Below are 13635 nucleotides of genomic sequence, written 5' to 3' on the forward strand. Positions count from 1 at the left end.
CCGGCTGCCCAGAAAAATTGTGGATGCCCCATCCCTGGAAGTGTTTAAGGCCACGCTGGGTGGGCTCTGAGCAACCTGGTCGAGTGAAAGGTATTCCTGCCCATGTCAGGGGTGTTGGAACTAGGTAATCTTTAAGATCCCTTCCAACTCAAACCATTCAATGTTTCTGAGACTGAGATCCAGCTACCCAGGACAAAACCGCAAGGAAATAAAACCTCTGCAGTAATGGCTAAATTGCTTGAACAATTCATGTACTTCTGTTCTCTTTAAAGATGTGCTTTTTGGAATTATATTATATTTTGCAGTAAAACTTTAGTTATCTTTCATTCAAAGCCCTTCATATAACAAACTTATCAGGAAGCCCTTAATGTGGAGAATTCCATACAATACTGTTTTCATATAACATACAAGGAACAAGAGTAAATAAACTCTTACAATAATTGTAATGTATAAAAGAGGACATGATAGTTCCCTAGACTACACTGGAAGGTAGGAAAATTATCTTTTCTCATCCTGATAAGAGATTCAATCTTCTTCAATTCAATCCCAAAAGTCAATGTCTTTAGCTGGTTTTGACTATATGAAAAGACTGAAAATTCTTCCCGTTTATTTGGGTTAGTTTGTTTAAGGTTTCTTCATATTGATTAGCTGGGACAGCTTGCAGCTAAGCAACAAGAAAAATTACTTCTGTCTTCTTAGCCTTGTATAGAATTCCTGCCATGGAAAATATTCTGTGAGTATAGGGAGAGGGCAAAGAGGCCACCTCCTACACTCTACTAAGGTCTGAATAAAGGATTATTTTTTGCTTAGAATTGTTTCTCTTTTTTTCACATCTGTTCTTCTTGTGCTTAAAGTTAATTAAAACCGTAAGTAAAAAAGGAGTAGAGAAAAATAATTAGGAAAGCCCTTTCTCACCGTACACCATAGGTAATCTCACCAACAGCAGTAAATCAGAAAGCAGAATGGAACTGATTAGAGACAGTTTTACTTTCTTTTTTCCCCCCTTCCTTCGTGATGCCAAGTTCAATGACAATAGAGCAGACACATATACTAAACTCATCCTCTTCCCACAAGCAATATTGTGCCAAACTAAGTCACCAGAGGATGGTGGTAAATGCTGATTGTACACATTCTTCTACATTTGTTCCACTCAGTTCATTCTTGGATATACTTCCTTCAGAAGGACTCAACACATTTCCTCCTTTTTCTATGAAAACTAAAATACTCTCAGACTTCCTGCTACAAGCACAAGCAGCCAGCAGAGATATTAGTGCACTTTGTTTAAGCTATATAGTCCAGATGTACGCTTGCAAAGTACACCAAACTAAATTTACTTAGAGCACAGTAATTTTCTAACCCAACCTTCTAAAGTCATTAGGCTTTACCAGAAAAACAACAGCAATGCAGAAAATGTGCCACAAAACCTGTCTCAGTGCTGGGATGGGAAGAGTTCTCCATTTATTTAGGGAAGGTACATGCAGTCAGTAATACAGCAACACCTGCCATGTGATTTGAAAGAAACTGTGGAACAATACCATTAAGACTCCCTAAGATCCAAGCAGCAATATGCCAGGGTGCTATGTACCTATTTACCACAGTTTGCTCTTTTACAGATTGTCTCAAAAAATCCACTAGACACAAACTTGATTAAATGTGGAGTTTTGTACAATGAAGTAGTATATTTTGGTATGCTGAGTAATAGATAAAGAGCTTTTACTAATGCATGGTTTTACATTTGACTTCATGAAGTTTTGCATTTTGTAACCATATCTGATATTGCTTTTCTCATTCATATGCATCATCTGTAAGAGAATGACAATATGGATGCACTACAAAACTTATGCAAGCTGCATAAGTTCTGTAGTGCATCAATAAGGAGGAAAACTGCAAGAGTGCAAAGGAAAATGAGTCCCACTTAGCTCTTCTGTCAGGGTTACAAAGCAGAATGTTAGCCAGTTCTAGGTTTTTGGACAGTTTTGAAACCCCAAGAATGTGCTTATGCATACAGGGTTTTTTACACATTTATCTAAAAGACAGTTTTCTTCACCTGGGCTCCTACAATTCTAGTAACAAAATACATGCACCTTCATTGATTTAGACAAATTATACTGAAGTTCCCAGGGTATCCATTACAGCTGCATGCATCTTTAAACTCAAATACTTAATTTTCAGAAATAACTAATTTCAGCATCATTAATAAAGTCACTCCTCCATTTCACCACTTGGGGAAACCTTGTGCTATTGTACAAAACCATGAACAAGCAAAGCAAACCCACAGTACAAGAAAGACATTGTTAAATTAAGAATAGTAATAGTGTTTAGCAAATGCAAGCAAAAGAATACAGGTCTGATGAACTACAAAAAGACACCAGGGCAGGGAAGATATCCCACTCCCTTTTTCAGAAATGACAGGTTGGTTCTAACCCTATACTGTTAGAGGTAATGGTAAGGATTCCCAGCTTCACCTCTGTTATAGCTATGCACCCAAACCATATCAGGAGATATCTGGTATTTACAGACAACTGCCTTAAGTGTCTTACAAATTAGAAAGTTTAAAAGTGCACAAAAGACTAAGGTATATTTTACCCTCATCCATTTACAGAAATATATGTACATCACTCTAACTTGTTCTGAGCCTAAGCCTTTCCTCTAGGAATGGCCATTAATTGCATTTCAGGGTTTTTCATAAAAAAAGATCTGAAAATATTCATATCCCATTCAGATGTGATCTTATGTATAATGGAATTCTATAAAATCAGGTTTGATACTTTGCAGTATCAAAAATCACAGTAGTTAACACTGGCAAGACTTGTTCATGCCACCCCTGCTGTTTTCCTTGATCTTGTTGCATGCTTATGACATATTTACATTTTCCAAATATTTAGCAGGATTTCTCAGACAGGCTCAAAGTTCCTTTTCTATGAAGCAAAGAACATGCCATGACAGATAGCATGAGACACAGCATCAGTCTAGCCACAGATATACATCACTCATTCAATTTCTTCAAATTGAGCTAATTTCTTCAGGGAGCTATCACAATAATCTCAGCTGTATTATTTCCAGAACTCCAATTTTTTATATTCATTATTATCTACGCCCGCATACCGCATTATAAATGAATTTTTACTGTAAAATGCTCTCAAAGTATTACATGCTTCCTTCACATTTCCAATGACCATGAATACAAACACAGACAAAACTCAAAAATCAAGTTCTCCCTTAAAAAATACCAAAACACCAGAAAGAATACGCCCTCAATTAGATCAGTTTTTTTTTAAAGTGAGCTCTGAAAATCTGTAGCATTTAGCTATTAGTCTCAGAAAAAAAAAAAAAAAACAGTCTTTTCAAAGATTTCCCCTTTCTGCTACCAGGCAGACCAGAAATACACACAATCTGCTTTGTGGCATTTTCATGTTTTTAGACTCTGATGCATGAAAGTACATTAATATATTGAGGCATGATGGTACAACTGCTCCTTCCTCAAAAAGTATACTTGAATAAATTTACACATTTGTTGAATAGAAGCTAGAATGTTAAAAAAAAAAATTCATCACCAAATGATGACTTAAAAACTAAACCCCTGCAAGCAGTACTCCTAAATAACGCCTTCTAAATGCTGTAGAGCTGGAGGCCATTTGCAACTTCAACTATTACGATTGCCCCAGGCTCTTGAATGCTTTGAATACTTTGAAAGTTTAATGAACTGTTCATTCACCAGCAGAGTTAATATATTTTCTAGCACAATTTCCCCTCCTAATGGATACACTAGACCTAGTCTTTTAAAGGCAGCAGGAACGGGGCAATTGAACTAAATAATATTACAGCTGAGGTAGGGAATCTCCAAAATGATGCTATTTTGACAGCTTTGAAAATGCAATGGACCAGCCAGGCACTGCATAATTAAATTATGTCATGCCAAATCTATTACTACTGCAGCAGTAGAAGGTCCTGGGTATATGGTCTCTTAACAAAATTACCAAAACATCTATAACATGAACAATTAACTTCCTTATAGAAGAAGTAGTGGCAGCTAACCAAAGATAAGGCAGCAGATATTAGCACTTGCAAACCTTCAACTTGCAACTGATTTCATCTCATGACAGCTTACAATGCCTGAGCCGTGCAGGTCCCACAGCCAAGGCCAAGAATCACAAGGTAAATGCTCTGTGCCATCACCACAAGCCTGGGCTAACAGTTCACACACAAAACACATTATCACTGAGCAACCTGATCTAGTGGAAGGTGTCCCTGGCCACAGCAGGAGGATAAAAGTAAAATAGCTTTAAAGATCCCTTCCAACCTAAACAATTCTTTGACTGTGTTAGATACAGGCATCTGAGTGATGTCAGACATGTAATGACCACACTTCATTTTTTTCTCTCAAAACAAAATTCCTGCCTTTTTGATTACCAAGTCCAAATCCTCCATCAAAACTTTAAAACTGGATGCATATGTTCCTCCAGAACCAATGCAGAGTCAGGTACAAGAGGGTCCTTCCCACCACAGTTCCTTATCTCTTTCCAGAGAATCACAGAATATGCTGCATTGGAAGTGACCTGCCACGATGATCAAAGTCCAAGTCCTGGTCTTACACAGGACAGCCCCAAGAATCACTTAATGGATGACCACCAGCATGGCATTCATAGCAGAAAGAAAAGACCTGCAGGCTCACAGGTCTGACATTTCCCCTACTTTTCTGGAAGTGGCAAAATAAGCCCGAGGTGCAGGCTCTGCAGTCTCCAACATTAATGAACATGCATAGGTAGCACTTTGGGAACTGTCTCATTGCAGCCTTTATTTCATGAAGGCAGTTTTTGTGGCACAGAGCTGGCTGGTTTCAGAGAATGCTATGGGAATATGTCAGAAAGGCTAACACATTTAGTTTTGAAACCTGTCAATATTTCACAGCCTCTGGAACAGACAAGCAGACAGATTTCCTTTGGGAGGAAGAAAGTAGGGGATGTACATCTACTGAATGAAAATTAACACAGAGCTGGATCCAGACTCAAATAAGCAAGTCTTTCACTGAATGATGGCTACAAGTTTTGCCTTACTGATTTTAGCTGAATAACAGTTCAAGGATTTGGCATTCACATTTAAGCATAAGGCTACTGTATAGGATTTACCTGCCTAAAACCAGAAAAAGACTGAAAATCTGCATGAGCACAGAATGCATAGAGAAAAGCTTCAACATGTGAAAATCAATTCTGCAGGCACACAACACACAGACCAGCAATGATTGCAAGCTTGTATTGTTCAATACAACAGCAGTATAATTAAAAAAAAAAAAAAACAACAACTTGCAATGGAACAAAATATCACAGACCTTTGTAGTTATTCCTGCTCTGACTTTTGAATGCAAAACAAGCAGCATTTGTCAAGCTGAAGTTTATCAGCATGAGACAGCTGTCACTCTGACAAGCTGTTTCAGTTTTTTTGATAGAACCAGCTGAACAACAACCAAATTAACAACACTGGATTCACAGGAAGAGGTGGGATATATCTACACCATACATAGGCAAAGAAAAGTAATTTCAGCATGCGTTTTAGTGCAGTGTTTGGAAAAGCAGGTCTCCACATTCACTATAAGACTCACCTTTCTTGTCCAGGAATTGTGGGGTTTCTAGGGATATTCTTGAAGTACAAAAAATAATTCCACAAATACAACCAAGAAATGAGCTGCTGAAAGAAGTAACCACATCAAGGTTTGCCACAGACTCTCAAGAGCCTCATATGCTAACTCACAACTCCACAACTCTTAATAAAACCATGTCACCACCAACCTTTTAAACTGATTAACTACACCCCAGCAAAGGAGGATAGAAACCCAGCAGCTGTCAGGCACAGAGTTACATAAGAAAGAGACTATTCCAAAGGTTTCTACTAGGCAGAGGGAGAGTAACATTTTCTTTTTTCTCCTCACATAAAAATTATAATAGTGGAGGGTTGAATAATAGCAAGAACAGTTACAGAAGAAACTGATTAATCAGGAGAGATGTGCTGCTGGGGCTGTAAATTTAAAAAAATCTGCATGGGGCAAAAACTTGCTACAGTGGAATATCACTCATATATCTATATAGCTAATGCCATCAGCCAGCCATACGTGAGAAGTGAAGGCTAACGTGCACCATCCAGAGAACTCCCACAGACACCCAGAAGAAAAGAGCCTTTTTATCTATTCTTGCCTTTTGCTGAGGGAGAGCAATGGAGGAACACAGCAGAAGGCCAAAATACTCAGTCTGAAATACTAAATGCTAAGCAAATGCCTTGCCTCTGTAGTCGCAGGTGATTTCCATTAAAATGAAGTAATTCAGCTGTGAAGCAGTGCAGCCTACTTGGTTGACTGCCCCCTGCAGATTCAAGTACGAAATGATAGATGCTCTGAAAAGAATGAATCCTTGGCTCAAAGAAACCTGAAGTACTTGGAATTTTTCAAATTCCTGGTTCAATGATACATGTCTGCAGGTATGTTCATCCAGTGTTACAGCTGTAACATTTAGTATACAGCTCTTGAGCCTTCTTTCAAAACACTGAAGACTTGCATAAAGAACCATGTCCTCTCTTCCTTACCATGGCAGAATTGCCAAGATAATTACAGGACAAGGAAGCACAGGGCAGTCCAGAAGCAAGACTGTTTGCAGCCCCAGGGTTTGAAAGGATGCAGGCACTAAAGTCATGTAATGGAGGTATTAAGCATTCCTGTCGTTGGATACAGTGCTAAGTAAAAGAGATAAATATAATCCATTTGTTCTAAATCAATGCATAGTATCAAGAGAATTCACATCTGAATCCGAGTACAATACTTCAATTATCAGTAAGCATATTTTCTTGACAGATGTCTTATTGTGAGTCCTGATCTGCAGTCACTGGGGCTATTCATATGCTGAAATACTACGATGCATTGGAAGATACATTGGAAATAGTATCTGAAATAAGAAATGAAATAAGTATTTTTTAGTTAGAAAGGCTACATTACACTCTCAAGAATTACTAGCATTGAAAAGGAAGTGCTGTTACAGGTGGGAAGACTCCACGTAGCTTCCCCTGGCCTCTAGCTTTCACCAAGCCTCTGCAGCTTTTCTGGCAAAGAAACAACACTCTTTTAATGATAAAAGCATAACAGAATGGAGATTTGCCTCAGTGCAAAGAGTATGCTGATATTGACTTGAAATATTATAATTACTTTTATGTTTTAGAGCCTTATGACATCTGGATGAGGCGGTCATGTACTTTGAGAACACTCTCACCTGAAATGAGGGCCTTGGGCACTCATGGACATCTTGCCATCACTAGCTCAGCCAGCAACCCATGCACTGCAACTCCTTTTCAGTGAAAAATTACAACTAAATGAAAATGCAGCACTGGTTCTGCTACAATTCATAGAAAGTCTCCAAAACAATGATTTCTACACTGGAAAGAATTTAAATTATGCAGTAACCCTAAAAATCACTATTTAATCAAGAATGAGGAAAGAGGTGAAATTTAATAGCTCTCAAAATAAGCTCTGCAAATCAGTTAACAGTTCCTGTTAATCCAGAAATTCACAAATTTGATAAATGAGGTTTGCATTGTATTTACATCTTCAATGAAAAGAAAAATAAGAGGAGTTGTAAAAAAAGTAAAGCCCCAAATATCTCAGATGAATTATCATGTAAATCTGCAGGATGCACAGCCATAACAAATCAGTTATATTTCATTCTGTAAAAATCTCAAGACAATTAGTTATATTTCTGAAGAACACTATGACCCATTTCTATTCCAATTAAAATTTCCAACCTATATTAATTCTATAATTACATAATTATAGAATTCTAGAATTATATAATATAGTAACCATTTTTAGAAACGCCAGTGAATAAAGATAATTTACTGCAACAAGATTTATTGGCAACACAATGCGTAAGATTATTCTGGAAGTTAACCACATTTTCACTTATTTCCTGATTTTCACTATGGTTAATAGGATGAAACCTATATGGCCTGTGTGATGATTTCTATTGAATCATTCCTAGAGCCTTCACCAAATATAGTCAGTCACAAGGAAAGCAAAAGTTTTATGGAATTTTATGAAATTTATCTTCAAATTATGCTATTTCAAATTGAAAAATAAAAGTATTACATAGTTCAGGTACTGTTAACCGACATACCAGAATTGTATTTGTTCTAACAGTGCGTCAAATGTTCTTGTTTTTTCCATATAACTCTGGCAATTTAATTGTTAGAACTTCATTATCATGTAATATAATTGATTTTTACCTTTAGTTTTCCAATTTCTATTCTCTATTTATTTGACTATGATGTGGCATTTCACTGTAAATGAAATCCTAAAATCATTACTCATGTATTTATCACTAGATATAGTCCATGTGTCTAGGCAAAGTTTAGGTATGTTCTTTTCTTGTTTCAAGGACACAGCTGAGGGAAAGAAGTATTGGTATGTTCACGGAATCACAAATTACCATACATTTCTTATACATGTCAGAACATACACCCATGGTGGCAGATTAATTTATATATCATTAAAAGTTTTATCCTTAAGATCTAGTCTGATAGTCTACACAAAAAAAAAAAAAAAAAAAAAGAGAGAAAAGTGGAAAAGTGGTAGATTTTTTTTGTGATGCTTTCTTTTGGTAGAGAAAGTGTGTAATGCTTTTGTCTTATGGTAAAGGTTTAATTTTTAAGTCACATTTCCAGGATGAAAGAAAAAGAAATGCCTGTGTCCTTCCCTTTTTTAGTTTCCTCCCATCCCTGTAACACTGATTTAAAACATGTGAGTGAATCCAAGTGTTCCCCAATAGGAAAATGAATGAGTTTTTTATTAAAAAAACCCAACAATGTAAACACACACAAACAGTACACCTATGTATGAAAATACAAGAGACTTGTAGAAGACTCTGTAAGATGTCCCTGCTCTCACAGCCCACTTTTTCTATGCCACTGTGTTTGGCAAGGGCCAAAACATTTCTTAAGTCTAAAGATGCAACTCTTCAGAGTGACCCATATTAGTGCATGGTCAACCAGCAGAAAAAGAACCAGTGTTAGAGCAGCAGTATCAAGGCATTTTTGAGCAGGACAAAATTTCAGCCAGAATATATTTTTTAATAGGGTGCTTTATAACTGTACCAGTCGCTTGGAATCCAGACTTCATAGCACGGAACAGACTGTAAACACCTGTGTCAAACTGGTGAGGGTTATTTGACATGCAGAAGCAAGATGTGCAAGAGCTCAATTCCTTTCCATATCCAAGATAGGAAAGTGGTGCCCCAGACAGGGCTAGAGAATATCAGGTGCCTGCAGAAATCAAACAGAATCTACAAAGGCCAAGAAGCATCTGCTCCCATTCTCATCCAGTTGTGGGAAAAATTTTAGTTGTTTTAGAATTCATTTTATACCAAATATCTCCAAGTCTACCTCTGTTAAGATGCTTGAGAGAGGAAGCACATACATTGCTATATGGCTTGGAAAGGAATCTAGTACACAGAGTGATTTTTCAGACTGTGTAGCAGCACAAAGGCAAGCAGAGTGCAAACTGACCTTGAAAAGCAGTGAAATCTTCCTCTTGGTTTTAACTGCCTTTGTACTCAAACAGAAGCTATTTCATGAAGCAAATTTATGCTTAGATATGGTAACTGTAAACAGATGTTCTTTTTGCAGTCCCTAATTACTGTCTATTCTGGACTGACAAAAGCATCTTATGAACATGCTCAGCAAAGCACCTATAAGCATTCTTTGGTTTAGGTAGAGGAGGGAGCTTCATGAGGATTCAGAGTTTATCATTATATGCTTGTATAGATTTTATTCAAGGATATCATGCTACTGAGTTTTACACTGATTTTTTCCAGACATTCCAATGCTTCATACATAGCTTTTCTGCACATAAGGAAAAGCTATAGACAAAAGGCTTGTATTTAGTGTGCATATTTTCAGTCACCAACTAGCAACATCCTTAATCTTGTAAAGCTGTTTTGTTTCTGTGCGGCAGTGACAATCTATGAAGAAAGATCTGAAACTAATAGAAAAGGATTAATTGCTGAGGAAGGAAAACTATGAAGATTAGCTGAAAGTTTGTGAAGCAAGTTAATAGCTTTTAAAAGAGCTCAGTTTTCATGGTTCTCAACAAAAACTGTAGTCTCAGAGACCTTACAGAGCTTGGATTGCAGTTTGACATTCACAGTAACCTCTATGCTAAAATGTAAAAAGAAATTTGAGGAAACCCATTAAGTGAACAATGAATATCTGCATCTGTCATCTAGAATTAAGCACTACATCGTATTTCCTCACCTCTGGTTAGAAATTTTGAATAATAAATAATTTTTTTAAACCATCTTTTCAACAAAATCTCAAAAACTTGCAAAGTTTTTTTTTTGAGAATTAGTACATTTAATCTGCCATGAATTATTAATTGTACATATTTATCTAACTGCTCCTTACAGACCCCATGTCCCTCCCTACATTTTGAGTTGAATATCATCTATGTAGAGGGAAAAATTAAAGTTCATTATTATTTCACTGCTAATACTCTACTATGGACATATACAGTATCTTCTGTCTAAAGTTAGGGATTTAAGTGACAGTTTTCCAAAATGTCCAAAACCAGATACCAACTGGAAGTCTTTGTCAAATGTTTCCAGATAGGTACAAATCTAAGGTTCTTGACAAAAGGAACTCTTGAAAGTTTCTCTAGAACAACACAAAATACTGAGTCACTAAATTGTGCTCATCCTCTGCAACCATCTCTTTTCTCTTGGCCCACATTCTATTCATCATAATAATAAATACCCTAACATGGAAGCAGCAGAAAAGAACCTTATCTTTTTTCTATCATGAATGCCTCTGGAAGTACTATAAGGTACCGAACATAAAACTTATATTTCAAGTTTCCATGATCTTTGTGTTGGGAATCAACCTCCTCATATATAAATAAAATATTACGAAAAAATAATCAGTCACATTGTTTATTGATTTCTTATGGTCATACTAAGGGCCTGACTCCAGTAATTGTGCTTTGGATGGAAGACTTTACACAAATGGCTGCTCTTGATCCCATCAAGAACAAAGGGTCCAGAACAAAGTAGCTGAGGCTCTAAAATAAGTACCATTGCCAGATTCTGTTGGAACCCAGAAATCTGGGAGTTTTGAGCTTTCTGTGCTTTCTGACACTGACCCCCTGGAGAGCACTGCTTTTGACTAGAGGCCTTGGAGAAGGCTTCCAAATTTGGGTGATGGAGTTGGAGTCATAGGTGTGTAATTGGAATAGAAGTGTGTGATTTCACATGGTGAAGGGTTTTAAATTCAAAGGTTTTAGACTACAGTAATAGGCATGGGACAAGATGGAGGATTTTGGGTATTGTCTTTTTCTATCTTCTTCCTTCGTCATGATTTCAGGTAGTGGTTTCTGGCTGGATAGTTGGTGCTGCACTGTGGGTCACAGGAGTATGGTTATTGGGTCAAAAGTATAAGTAATATAGGTGTTCTTTATTTGAGTGTTTAGCTTTAAAAGACCTTGTAACTAGCTAGATTGGCCTCCATTTTGCTCACTTTCAGCTGGTAGCTTGAAGTGTTGCTGAACTCTCTGCACTTTAGATAAAATTTATTAAACAACCAAATCTGAACACCAAAAAATTTGGCTCTTTTGTGTTTTTAATCCTGACTCTGAGTCAACACAGAAGAAAATGAAAACAAGCCACTAATTAAGTGGTGCAGTTATATTTACAAACTTCAATCTATTCAGCATGCCTGAAGTACAGTAGAATTTGTTGGCTCAATTATGCATATTTTATAGAGTACTGCTGTGGTTTGAAACTGGACCAGGCACCCACCAGAGTCACTTTCTCATCCTCCCCTGCTACAGCTGGGCAGCAGATAGTGGGGAAAAAAAATTATCTCATGTGTGAGAAAATGACTGGGAAAAATATTTTAAGGGCAAAACAGGCCATATTTAAAGTTGCAAAGTCAATCTAAAAGAATCAGAGGAGGATAATGAGAAGTAAAATAAGCCCTTGAAACACCCTCTCCCCCCAGCCCCTCCCTCCTTCCCACCGACAGGTGCAGGGAGACAGGGCATAGGAGTTTTGGTAGTGCATCACTGAGATTTTCTTCCACTGCTCCAGGAGAGGAGTCCTTTCCCTGTGAGGTCACTCCCACTTGACACAGTGCTCCAGGAACCGCTCCACTGTGACTGCTCTCTCACGAGCAGCAGCCCTGCTGCACCTGCTGCAATGTGAATTCCACCCACGGGCACACAGCCCTCCCAGAATTGCTGCAGTGTGGGTCTCTCTTTCCATGGGGTGCAATCGTCCAAGGACAGGCTGCTCCAGTCTGGAAGCAGGGTCCCCTGTCTCCACCAGGTCTCCCACTGGATCACAGCCTGCTCCAGGTATCCACCTGCTCCAGCATGGGCACGATCCCCATGGGCTGCAGGTGGATCTCTGCATCCCCCATGGATCCCCATAGGCTGCAGGTGGATCTCTGCATCCCCCATGGATCCCCATAGGCTGCAGGTGGATCTCTGCACTCCTCATGGATCCCCATGGGCTGTGCATGGATCTCTGCATTCCCCATGGATCCCCATGGGCTGCAGGGGCACAGCTGCGTTACCATGGCCTGCAGAGGAATCTTGGCTCTGGCACCTGGAGCACCTCCTGCCCCTCCCTTCTCCACTGACCTTGGCGTTGCCATATTTTCTGTCATATTCTCACCTCCTCCTCCTCCTCTTCTCTAAGTAGAAGAAAAACTGTGTGAATTTATTTTGATCTTCTTCTTAATTATATTATCACAGAAGCATTACCAGCCTCTCTAATTGTCCCAGTTTTGGCCAGCAGCATGTCCATCATCAGAGCCATCAGGGATTGGCTCTACTGGACATAGTGGAAGCTTCCAGCAGCTTCTCACAGGAGCAACCTCTGTGGCCCCACTACCAAAAACAAGGCCATGCAAAAACAATACAAGTACCTAAATGGCCCTTAAGAGTCAAGGACAGAGGCAGAAACATTCCCTTCCAGCCTGACCTGCTGGTGTGTAACCAACAGGACTCTGGAAGAATACTCACCTGTATCGCAAGTGGCATTTACACAGATACAAGAACTCTTTTACAGACAGGAATTGATTGTCCCTTTTAATCTACCACTCAGCAAGGATGGTAGCATGTAGCCGTACAGCCAGAGAAGGAACAGCAAAGTGGGACTTACTGAGTGGAGCTGCTGTGGAGAGTGTCAGCCCTAGAGCCTTGCTAACCCAAGCAAACAGGCACCAGACACGCATCACTGTCCCTCAGGGCTGCACCTGCTCCCATGAAACCAGTGACAGCATTGATGAGCTGCAGTTGCTTCCTGCTGACATTTAAACTGGTGGCTAGTAACTTTGAGTAACATCAGGGTCACAAAGATGTTTATAAGCATCCACAGATGCTGCAGTTACTTTTCCAGCAGATGGCCTGGCACTAAGCTATTCCTTTGCTTTTCCTGCAAAGCAGTCTATGTCTTTATTGCTTTAAGAACTGCGTACAGCAAGAACTTCTGATTCCCAATCCACAGCTATAATTGAGCCATGGACACTCTTACGGACACTTGTCTTTTCTTGAATAAAGATTCCTAAAGTCTAAAATTCAAATAACCACAAGGTATGATAAGTAACTAA

Source organism: Cinclus cinclus, chromosome 6 (genome assembly GCF_963662255.1).
Source record: "Cinclus cinclus chromosome 6, bCinCin1.1, whole genome shotgun sequence".
Taxonomy (NCBI): Eukaryota; Metazoa; Chordata; class Aves; order Passeriformes; family Cinclidae; genus Cinclus; species Cinclus cinclus.